Raw genomic sequence first — 12500 nt, forward strand, 5'->3', positions numbered from 1 at the left:
CCCCCTCCTCCCGTCTCCCCTCCCCCTCGTCTCACTCTCCCCTCCCCCGTCTCCCCCTCCCCTCGTCTTCCCCTCCCTCGTCTCACTCTCCCTCTCCCCCGTCTTCCCCTCCCCTCGTCTCACTCTCCCTCTCCCCCCGTCTCCCCCTCCCCTCGTCTCACTATCCCCCTCCCCCCGTCTCCCCCTACCCTTGTCTCACTATCCCCCTCCCCCCGTCTCCCCCTACCCTTGTCTCACTCTCCCCATCTCCCCCTCCCCTCGTCTCACTCTCTCCCCCTCCCCCCGTCTCCCCCTCCCCCGTCTCCCCTCATCTCACTCTCCCCCTCCCCTCGTCTCACTCTCCCCCTCACCCCGTCTCCCCCTCCCATCGTCTCATTCTCCCCCTCCCCCCGTCTCCCCGTCTCCCCTCCCCTTCTCCCCTCATCTCACTCTCCCACGCCCCCCGTCTCCCCCTCCCCTCGTCTCACTCTCCCCGTCTCCCCTCCCCTTCTCCCCTCGTCTCACTCTCCCCCTCTACCAAACCAGCTGGATACTAAGCTATTCTTCAGTTAGCTGTGTGAACTGTGGCTATAATCTCTCTGGTCAAGGTCTTTTAGTAGTCAAGTCAAAACAGACCAAATGGTTTCAAATCTAGTCAATCTACATGCAGCTCCCTGCTGAGCAGAGATGGGATGTTTTTAAAGGCTTGACGTTAAGCTTTGACCTCGACGCTGTGCCTCTAAATCTGTCTGCATTTCATCCCAGTTGTAGGCTTTTCATTTGGATATCTGAGGCACCGATTTATTTCATTTACAATGTCCAGGAAAATCCCCCCAGAAATGTGAAATGTCAGGCAAAAAATGATCCTATGTTAATTGATTTCCCTGCTGAGAGGCGCTGTGTCTGTGAACGTAGTTTAATGAGATCCAAGTCATAGTGATGAAGACTTGAGCTGCCAAGCTGTAAAAAGGTATGAAATTCGGGCCAATCATGTAGTTGCTTTTTGAAGTGATGTACATTTTCTCACGTTTTACTGTTTCTAAGCTCAAAGTCAAGACGCCTGTCAAAGAGAACGAGTCTAACGAGAGGAATAACTTTCACAGGTGTTTTTTCTTCTCATGGGAGCATAGATTGGCATTGTGGAGACTGAGTCTTCTTGGGCCGCCTTCCCTCTGAGACTGGTTCCTCTCTAGTTTGTCCTGGCCACTGTGCTTTTGTTTCTGCTTGCTCTTAGAGTTTAGGCTGAGGTTACTGTATAAGGGTTAGGGTTTAGGCTGGGTTACTGTAAAAGGGTTAGGGTTTAGGTTGGGTTACTGTAAAAGGGTTAGGGTTTAGGCTGGGTTACTGTAAAAGGGTTAGGGTTTAGGCTGGCTTACTGTATAAGGGTTAGGGTTTAGGCTGAGGTTATTGTGAAAGGGTTAGGGTTTAGGCTGGGTTACTGTAAAATGGTTAGGGTTTAGGCTGAGGTTACTGTAAAGGGTTAGGGTTTAGGCTGGGTTACTGTAAAATGGTTAGGGTTTAGGCTGGGTTACTGTAAAAGGGTTTAGGCTGGGTTACTGTAAAGGGTTAGGGTTTAGGCTGGGTTACTGTAAAATGGTTAGGGTTTAGGCTGAGGTTACTGTATAAGGGTTAGGGTTTAGGCTGAGGTTATTGTGAAAGGGTTAGGGTTTAGGCTGAGGTTACTGTAAAGGGTTAGGGTTTAGGCTGGGTTACTGTAAAGGGTTAGGGTTTAGGCTGAGGTTACTGTAAAAGCTCAGCTGATGTAAAAAAGGGCTATATAAATAAATGTAATTATTGAATGAATGATTGAGTATCCCTTGTCCCCCTGCAGCCCCTGACGTCTCTGTCCCTGGCTGACTCTAAGCTGAAGACGGACATCACCATTGTGCTGAATGCTCTGGGCAGCAACACCAGTCTGACCAGGGTGGATATCAGTGGGAACGCCATGGGAGACATGGGAGCTAAGATGCTGGCCAAGGCCCTGCAGATCAACAGCAAACTAAGGTGAGGAGAGGACTGTCTCAGACACTCTGATGCTGGTTTGGAGAGGAGAGGACTGTCTCAGTTTGTCTCTCTGTTAAAGTGTGTTACCGTAGAAACAAGACAGTGGGATGGTTTGGAGAGGAGAGGACTGTCTCAGTTTGTCTCTGTTAAAGTGTGTTAGTAGAAACAAGACAGTGGGATGGTTTGGAGAGGAGAGGACTGTCTCAGTTTGTCTCTCTGTTAAAGTGTGTTACCGTAGAAACAAGACAGTGGGATGGTTTGAGAGGAGAGGACTGTCTCAGTTTGTCTCTCTGTTAAAGTGTGTTACCGTAGAAACAAGACAGTGGGATGGTTTTGGAGAGGGGAGAGGACTGTCTCAGTTTGTCTCTCTGTTAAAGTGTGTTACCGTAGAAACAAGACAGTGGGATGGTTTTGGAGAGGAGAGGACCATTTCAGTTTGTCTCTCTGTTAAAGTGTGTTACCATAGAAACAGGACAGTGGGATGGTTTGGAGAGTGAGACCCGTCCAGTTTGTCTCTCTGTTAAAGTGTGTTACCATAGAAACAGGACAGTGGGATGGTTTGGAGAGGAGAGGACCGTCTCAGTTTGTCTCTCTGTTAAAGTGTGTTACCATAGAAACAGGACAGTGGGATGGTTTGGAGAGGATAGGACCGTCTCAGTTTGTCTCTCTGTTAAAGTGTGTTACCATAGAAACAGGACAGTGGGATGGTTTGGAGAGGAGAGGACCGTCTCAGTTTGTCTCTCTGTTAAAGTGTGCTACCATAGAAACAGGACAGTGGGATGGTTTGGAGAGGAGAGGACTGTCTCAGTTTGTCTCTCTGTTAAAGTGTGTTACCATAGAAACAGGACAGTGGGATGGTTTGGAGAGGAGAGGACCGTCTCAGTTTGTCTCTCTGTTAAAGTGTGTTACCATAGAAACAGGACAGTGGGATGGTTTGGAGAGGAGAGGACTGTCTCAGTTTGTCTCTTTGTTAAAGTGTGTTGCCATAGAAACAAGACAGTGGGATGGTTTGGAGAGGAGAGGACTGTCTCAGTTTGTCTCTCTGTTAAAGTGTGTTACCATAGAAACAGGACAGTGGGATGGTTTGGAGAGGAGAGGACTGTCTCAGTTTGTCTCTCTGTTAAAGTGTGTTACCATAGAAACAGGACAGTGGGATGGTTTGGAGAGGAGAGGACCGTCTCAGTTTTGTCTCTCTGTTAAAGTGTGTTACCATAGAAACAGGACAGTGGGATGGTTTGGAGAGGAGAGGACTGTCTCAGTTTGTCTCTCTGTTAAAGTGTGTTACCGTAGAAACAGGACAGTGGGATGGTTTGGAGAGGAGAGGACTGTCTCAGTTTGTCTCTCTGTTAAAGTGTGTTACCGTAGAAACAAGACAGTGGGATGGTTTGGAGAGGAGAGGACCGTCTCAGTTTGTCTCTCTGTTAAAGTGTGTTACCGTAGAAACAGGACAGTGGGATGGTTTGGAGAGGAGAGGACCGTCTCAGTTTGTCTCTCTGTTAAAGTGTGTTACCATAGAAACAGGACAGTGGGATGGTTTGGAGAGGAGAGGACCGTCTCAGTTTGTCTCTCTGTTAAAGTGTGTTACCATAGAAACAGGACAGTGGGATGGTTTGGAGAGGAGAGGACCGTCTCAGTTTGTCTCTCTGTTAAAGTGTGTTACCGTAGAAACAAGACAGTGGGATGGTTTGGAGAGGAGAGGACCGTCTCAGTTTGTCTCTCTGTTAAAGTGTGTTACCATAGAAACAGGACAGTGGGATGGTTTGGAGAGGAGAGGACCGGGGTCTCAGTTTGTCTCTCTGTTAAAGTGTGTTACCATAGAAACAGGACAGTGGGATGGTTTGGAGAGGAGAGGACCGTCTCAGTTTGTCTCTCTGTTAAAGTGTGTTACCGTAGAAACAAGACAGTGGGATGGTTTGGAGAGGATAGGACCGTCTCAGTTTGTCTCTCTGTTAAAGTGTATTACCGTAGAAACAAGACAGTGGAATGGTTTGGAGAGGAGAGGACCGTCTCAGTTTGTCTCTCTGTTAAAGTGTGTTACCGTAGAAACAGGACAGTGGGATGGTTTGGAGAGGAGAGGACCGTCTCAGGTGGTTTGATATGTGAATGATTGATGATTCTGATCTGTTTCACCAGGACGGTGATCTGGGATAAGAACAACATCAGTCCTCAAGGTCTCCAGGATGTAGCAGCTGCTCTGGAGAAGTGAGTAGCAATGGGATTCTGTCTGTCTGTCTGTCTGTCTGTCTGTCTGTCTGTCTGTCTGTCTGTCTGTCTGTCTGTCTGTCTGTCTGTCTGTCTGTCTGTCTGTCTGAGCTGTAACAGGAAGGATATGGCAGACATATGAGTATATGTCTCGAGGAGGAGAGCAGGTGGAGAGGATGGAAGAGCCTCTAGAAAGAGATGTCAGAGATGGATCTCCTGGGTGGAGAGATACTGTGATGGAGGCCATAGGGGGGAGCCAGAGACACTACCAGAGGACCAATGGAGATCTAGCTAGTACTGTAGTGAATATGACCAGAGGACCAATGGAGATCTAGCTAGTACTGTAGTGAATATGACCAGAGGACCAATGGAGATCTAGCTAGTACTGTAGTGAATATGACCAGAGGACCAATGGAGATCTAGCTAGTACTGTAGTGAATATGACCAGAGGACCAATGGAGATCTAGCTAGGACTGTAGTGAATATGACCTGAGGACCAATGGAGATCTAGCTAGTACTGTAGTGAATATGACCAGAGGACCAATGGAGATCTAGCTAGGACTGTAGTGAATATGACCAGAGGACCAATGGAGATCTAGCTAGTACTGTAGTGAATATGACCAGAGGACCAATGGAGATCTAGCTAGGACTGTAGTGAATATGACCAGAGGACCAATGGAGATCTAGCTAGTACTGTAGTGAATATGACCAGAGGACCAATGGAGATCTAGCTAGGACTGTAGTGAATATGACCAGAGGACCAATGGAGATCTAGCTAGGACTGTAGTGAATATGACCAGAGGACCAATGGAGATCTAGCTAGGACTGTAGTGAATATGACCAGAGGACCAATGGAGATCTAGCTAGTACTGTAGTGAATATGACCAGAGGACCAATGGAGATCTAGCTAGTACTGTAGTGAATATGACCAGAGGACCAATGGAGATCTAGCTAGTACTGTAGTGAATATGACCAGATGGAGATCTAGCTAGTACTGTAGTGAATATGACCAGATGGAGATCTAGCTAGTACTGTAGTGAATATGACCAGATGGAGATCTAGCTAGTACTGTAGTGAATATGACCAGATGGAGATCTAGCTAGGACTGTAGTGAATATGACCAGATGGAGATCTAGCTAGTACTGTAGTGAATATGACCAGATGGAGATCTAGCTAGTACTGTAGTGAATATGACCAGAGGACCAATGGAGATCTAGCTAGTACTGTAGTGAATATGACCAGAGGACCAATGGAGATCTAGCTAGTACTGTAGTGAATATGACCAGAGGACCAATGGAGATCTAGCTAGTACTGTAGTGAATATGACCAGAGGACCAATGGAGATCTAGCTAGGACTGTAGTGAATATGACCAGAGGACCAATGGAGATCTAGCTAGGACTGTAGTGAATATGACCAGAGGACCAATGGAGATCTAGCTAGGACTGTAGTGAATATGACCAGAGGACCAATGGAGATCTAGCTAGTACTATAGGGAATATGACCAGATGGAGATCTAGCTAGTACTGTAGTGAATATGACCAGAGGACCAATGGAGATCTAGCTAGGACTGTAGTGAATATGACCAGAGGACCAATGGAGATCTAGCTAGTACTGTAGTGAATATGACCAGAGGACCAATGGAGATCTAGCTAGGACTGTAGTGAATATGACCAGAGGACCAATGGAGATCTAGCTAGTACTGTAGTGAATATGACCAGATGGAGATCTAGCTAGTACTGTAGTGAATATGACCAGATGGAGATCTAGCTAGTACTGTAGTGAATATGACCAGATGGAGATCTAGCTAGTACTGTAGTGAATATGACCAGATGGAGATCTAGCTAGTACTGTAGTGAATATGACCAGATGGAGATCTAGCTAGGACTGTAGTGAATATGACCAGATGGAGATCTAGCTAGTACTGTAGTGAATATGACCAGATGGAGATCTAGCTAGTACTGTAGTGAATATGACCAGATGGAGATCTAGCTAGTACTGTAGTGAATATGACCAGAGGACCAATGGAGATCTAGCTAGTACTGTAGTGAATATGACCAGAGGACCAATGGAGATCTAGCTAGTACTGTAGTGAATATGACCAGAGGACCAATGGAGATCTAGCTAGTACTGTAGTGAATATGACCAGAGGACCAATGGAGATCTAGCTAGTACTGTAGTGAATATGACCAGAGGACCAATGGAGATCTAGCTAGTACTGTAGTGAATATGACCAGAGGACCAATGGAGATCTAGCTAGTACTGTAGTGAATATGACCAGAGGACCAATGGAGATCTAGCTAGGACTGTAGTGAATATGACCAGAGGACCAATGGAGATCTAGCTAGGACTGTAGTGAATATGACCAGAGGACCAATGGAGATCTAGCTAGTACTGTAGTGAATATGACCAGAGGACCAATGGAGATCTAGCTAGTACTGTAGTGAATATGACCAGAGGACCAATGGAGATCTAGCTAGTACTGTAGTGAATATGACCAGAGGACCAATGGAGATCTAGCTAGGACTGTAGTGAATATGACCAGAGGACCAATGGAGATCTAGCTAGTACTGTAGTGAATATGACCAGAGGACCAATGGAGATCTAGCTAGGACTGTAGTGAATATGACCAGAGGACCAATGGAGATCTAGCTAGTACTGTAGTGAATATGACCAGATGGAGATCTAGCTAGTACTGTAGTGAATATGACCAGATGGACTAGGCTACCTGCCACCCCTACACTCTAACCACTAGACTACCTGCCGTCCCTACACTCTAACCACTAGACTACCTGCCGTCCCTACACTCTAACCACTAGACTACCTGCCGTCCCTACACTCTAACCACTAGGCTACCTGCCGTCCCTCCACTCTAACCACTAGACTACCTGCCGTCCCTCCACTCTAACCACTAGGCTACCTGCCGCCCCTACACTCTAACCACTAGGCTACCTACCGTCCCTCCAACCTAACCACTAGGCTACCTGCCATCCCTCCATCCTAACCACTAGGCTACCTACCGTCCCTCCACTCTAACCACTAGGCTACCTACCGTCCCTTCACTCTAACCACTAGGCTACCTACCGTCCCTCCACTCTAACCACTAGGCTACCTACCGTCCATCCACTCTAACCACTAGGCTACCTACCGTCCCTCCACTCTAACCACTAGGCTACCTACCGTCCCTCCACCCTAACCACTAGGCTACCTGCCGTCCCTCCACTCTAACCACTAGGCTACCTGCCATCCCTCCATCCTAACCACTAGGCTACCTGCCATCCCTCCATCCTAACCACTAGGCTACCTGCCGTCCCTACACTGTAACCACTAGGCTACCTACCGTCCCTCCACCCTAACCACTAGGCTACCTGCCGTCCCTCCACTCTAACCACTAGGCTACCTGCCATCCCTCCATCCTAACCACTAGGCTACCTGCCATCCCTCCACTCTAACCACTAGGCTACCTGCCGTCCCTACACTGTAACCACTAGGCTACCTACCGTCCCTCCACTCTAACCACTAGGCTACCTGCCGTCCCTCCACTCTAACCACTAGGCTACCTGCCGTCCCTCCACTCTAACCACTAGGCTACCTGCCATCCCTCCACTCTAACCACTAGGCTACCTGCCGTCCCTCCACTCTAACCACTAGGCTACCTGCCGTCCCTCCACTCTAACCACTAGGCTACCTGCCATCCCTCCATCCTAACCACTAGGCTACCTGCCGTCCCTCCACTCTAACCACTACTGTGGTGAATTAGTATGACCAGAAACACTTCCAGAATACAAATGATGATACAGCAGGCTGCTGTGGTGAGGAAAGAAAACAGTGTGGTTATTGTGTACCTCTCTGCTCTGCTTGGCTCTGGGCCTGCTGTTCATCCCTGGAAGCCCAGACAGGGTGGAGGGGGAGAGAGAGAGGGTTGCATGGGGGGTAGAGAGGAGATTAGCAGAGAGAGAGAGAGAGGTAGAGGAGGGGGGAGGAAAAGAGAGAGTGGAGGGTGCAGCAGGAGAGAAATAGGATAGGGAGAGAGAGAGAGGGTGGGGGAGAGAGAAGGGAGAGAGAGAGGGAGAGAGGAGAGAGAGAGAGAGCGCGAGAGAGAGAGGAATGGCAGACAAGCACCAGACAGGGCACCATGTGATTGGCTGTCTATGAATTTAGAGCTGAATGATATTAGGATCCACTCAGTCATGAGTGTCTGGGCATTTTCTTTGTTTCATCCTCATTTAAATAGAATCTACATTCTGTAATTGCTGCATAACAATGAACGTTGGCTGGATGCTTAACTAGCGCCCTGAGAGGAATCTGGGAGGCTGGTGATTTGTCATTTGCTTTGTGATGAGGATGGATGTGGACCCTGTGGTACACATGGTAGAGGGGAGAGCGATGGGGAGAGAGAGTGAGAGAGAGAGGGAGAAAGGGGGGAGGGAGAGAGAAGGAAGAGATGGAGAGAGAGGGGGAGAAAGGGGAGAGATGAAGAAAGGAGAGGAGAGATGGGGAGAGGAGAGGAGAGATGGGGAGAGGGGAGAGAGAAGAGGAGAGATGGTGAGAGAGAGGGAGAAAGGGGAGAGATGAAGAGAGGAGAGGAGAGATGGGGAGAGGAGAGGAGAGATGGGGAGAGGAGAGGAGAGATGGGGAGAGGAGAGATGGGGAGAGAGGAGGAGAGATGGGGAGAGGGGAGAGAGAAGAGGAGAGATGGTGAGAGGAGAGGAGAGATGGGGAGAGGAGAGGAGAGATGGGGGAGAGGAGAGATGGGGAGAGAGGAGGAGAGATGGGGAGAGGGGAGAGAGAAGAGGAGAGATGGTGAGAGAGAGGGAGAAAGGGAGAAAGGGGAGAGATGAGAGGAGAGATGGGGAGAGGAGAGGAGAGATGGGGAGAGGAGAGGAGAGATGGGGAGAGGAGAGATGGGGAGAGAGGAGGAGAGAGAAGAGAAGAGAGATGGGGGGAGGAGAGGAGAGATGGGGAGAGGAGAGGAGAGATGGGGAGAGGAGAGATGGGGAGAGAGGAGGAGAGAGAAGAGAAGAGAGATGGGGGAGAGATGGAGAGGGGAGAGGGAATGGGAGATATGGAGAGAGAGATGGAGAGTGGGGAGAGAGATGGAGAGAGAGAGGGAGAAAGGGGAGAGATAGAGAGGGGAGAGGGAATGGGAGATATGGAGAGAGAGATGGAGAGTGGGGAGAGAGATGGAGAGAGAGAGGGAGAAAGGGGAGAGATGGAGAGTGGAGAGGGAATGGGAGATATGGAGAGAGAGAGGAAGAGAGAAGGGTGATATGGAGAGGGGAGAGGGAATGGGAGATATGGAGAGAGAGAGAGAGGGAGAGAGAAAGGGAGATATGGAGAGTGGGGAGAGGAAGAGAGAAGGGGAGAAATGGAGAGAGAGAGGGAGAGTGGGGAGAGGAAGAGAGAAGGGGAGATATGGAGAGAGAGAGGGAGAGTGGTGAGAGAAGGGGATAGATGGAGAGTGGGGAGAGGAAGAGAGAAGGGGAGAAATGGAGAGAGCGAGGGTAGAGGGAAAGAGAAGGGGGAAATGGGGATGGGGGAGGGGCAGAGAGGCCGTCACAAACACATGGTTAGCAGATGTTAATGCGAGTGTAGTGAAATGCTTGTGCTTCCAGTTCCGACAGTACAGTAATATCTAACAAGTTATCTAACAATTCCACAACAACGACCTAATACACACAAATCTAAAGGGGTGAATGAGAATATGTACATGTAAGTATATGGATGAGCGATGGCCGAGCGGCATAGGCAAGGTGCAATAGATGGTATAAAATACAGTATATACATGTGATGTAAGATATGTAAACATTATTTAAAGTGCCATTATTTAGAGTGACTAGTGATCCATTTATTAAAGTGGCCAGTGATTGGGTCTCAATGTCGGCAGCCGCCTCTCTGTGCTAGTGATGGTTGTTTAGCAGTCTGATGGCCTTGAGATAGAAGCTGTTTTTCACTCTCTTGGTCCCAGCTATGATGCACCTGTACTGACCTCGCCTTCTGGACGATAGCGGGGTGAACAGGCAGTGGCTCGGGTGGTTGTTGTCCTTGATTATCTTTTTGGCCTTCCTGTGACATTGGGTGTTGTAGGTGTCATGGAGGGCAGGTAGTTTGCTCCCGGTGATACGTTGTGCAGACCTCACCACCCTCTGGAGAGCCTTGCGGTTGAGGGCGGTGCAGTTGCCCGCCCTCCTTTAGGTAAACTATTAGAGAAGTGGCCATCTTTAGGTAAACACCCTGGGTCTACTAAATAACTGGCCATCTTTAGGTAAACACCCAGGGTTTACTAGAGAAGTGGCCATCTTTAGGTAAACACCCTGGGTCTACTAAATAACTGGCCATCTTTAGGTAAACACCCAGGGTTTACTAGAGAAGTGGCCATCTTTAGGTAAACACCCAGGGTCTACTAGATAGGTGGCCATCTTTAGGTAAACTATTAGAGAAGTGGCCATCTTTAGGTAAACACCCTGGGTCTACTAAATAACTGGCCATCTTTAGGTAAACACCCAGGGTTTACTAGAGAAGTGTCCATCTTTAGGTAAACACCCTGGGTCTAGTAGAGAAGTGGCCATCTTTAGGTAAACTACTAGAGAAGTGGCCATCTTTAGGTAAACACCCTGGTCTACTAGATAGGTGGCCATCTTTAGGTAAACTATTAGAGAAGTGGCCATCTTTAGGTAAACACCCTGGGTCTACTTGAGAAGTGGCCATCTTTAGGTAAACACCCTGGGTCTACTAGATAGGTGGCCATCTTTAGCTAAACTATTAGAGAAGTGTCCATCTTTAGGTAAACACCCTGGGTCTAGTAAATAACTGGCCATCTTTAGGTAAACACCCTGGGTCTACTAGATAGGTGGCCATCTTTAGGTAAACTACTAGAGAAGTGGCCATCTTTACGTAACCTGCTAGAGAAGTGGCCATCTTTAGGTAAACTACTAGAGAAGTGGCCATCTTTAGGTAAACACCCTGGGTCTACTAGATAGGTGGCCATCTTTAAGTTAAACTGCAAGAGAAGTGGCCATCTTTAGGTAAACACCCTGGGTCTAGTAGAGAAGTGGCTATCTTTAGGTAAACTACTAGAGAAGTGGCCATCTTTAGGTAAACTGCTAGAGAAGTGGCCATCTTTAGGTAAACTACTAGAGAAGTGGCCATCTTTAGGTAAACTACTAGAGAAGTGGCCATCTTTAAGTAAACACCCTGGGTCTACTAGATAGGTGGCCATCTTTAGGTAAACTATTAGAGAAGTGGCCATCTTTAGGTAAACACCCTGGGTCTACTAAATAACTGGCCATCTTTAGGTAAACACCCTGGGTCTACTAGATAGGTGGCCATCTTTAAGTTAAACTGCAAGAGAAGTGGCCATCTTTAGGTAAACACGCTGGGTCTAGTAGAGAAGTGGCTATCTTTAGGTAAACTACTAGAGAAGTGGCCATCTTTAGGTAAACTGCTAGAGAAGTGGCCATCTTTAGGTAAACTACTAGAGAAGTGGCCATCTTTAGGTAAACTACTAGAGAAGTGGCCATCTTTAAGTAAACACCCTGGGTCTACTAGATAGGTGGCCATCTTTAGGTAAACTACTAGAGAAGTGGCCATCTTTAGGTAAACACCCTGGGTCTACTAAATAACTTGCCATCTTTAGGTAAACACCCTGGGTCTACTAGATAGGTGGCCATCTTTAGGTAAACTACTAGAGAAGTGGCCATCTTTAGGTAAACTACTAGAGAAGTGTCCATCTTTAGGTAAACACCCTGGGTCTAGTAGAGAAGTGGCCATCTTTAGGTAAACTACTAGAGAAGTGGCCATCTTTAGGTAAACACCCTGGGTCTACTAGATAGGTGGCCATCTTTAGGTAAACTATTAGAGAAGTGGCCATCTTTAGGTAAACACCCTGGGTCTAGTAGAGAAGTGGCCATCTTTAGGTAAACTACTAGAGAAGTGGCCATCTTTAGGTAAACACCCTGGGTCTAGTAGAGAAGTGGCCATCTTTAGGTAAACACCCTGGGTCTAGTAGAGAAGTGGCCATCTTTAGGTAAACTACTAGAGAAGTGGCCATCTTTAGGTACCTGCTACCTGCTCTGGCTGTGATTTCACTGAGGAATAGTTGAAACGTCAGGTCTGACTGAACATATTGGGCCAGTTCCTTCGCTGTCCCTCGGAGACGTAAAGCTGCATCTCGATAAATACAAAAGAGATTTTCAAAGCGACTGTTGCTTTTTACAGCTCTTTTTTTCCTTTAACCAAACGGTGATATCAATCCCAAGATGTTTCCGGAGCGTTGGCTTGTTGTGAGACTGTTGATCAAAGCCCCTATAGTGAGTGG

General features: G+C 47.9%; 1 pseudogene; it reads left to right on the forward strand.

The window, feature by feature from the left end:
• Nucleotides 1-1810: 1810 nt before the first annotated feature.
• LOC135533932 (F-actin-uncapping protein LRRC16A-like) overlaps nt 1811-12500 on the forward strand; it is a 47060-nt pseudogene continuing 36370 nt past the window's right edge.

Source organism: Oncorhynchus masou, unplaced genomic scaffold, assembly GCF_036934945.1.
Source record: "Oncorhynchus masou masou isolate Uvic2021 unplaced genomic scaffold, UVic_Omas_1.1 unplaced_scaffold_2820, whole genome shotgun sequence".
Taxonomy (NCBI): domain Eukaryota; kingdom Metazoa; phylum Chordata; class Actinopteri; order Salmoniformes; family Salmonidae; genus Oncorhynchus; species Oncorhynchus masou.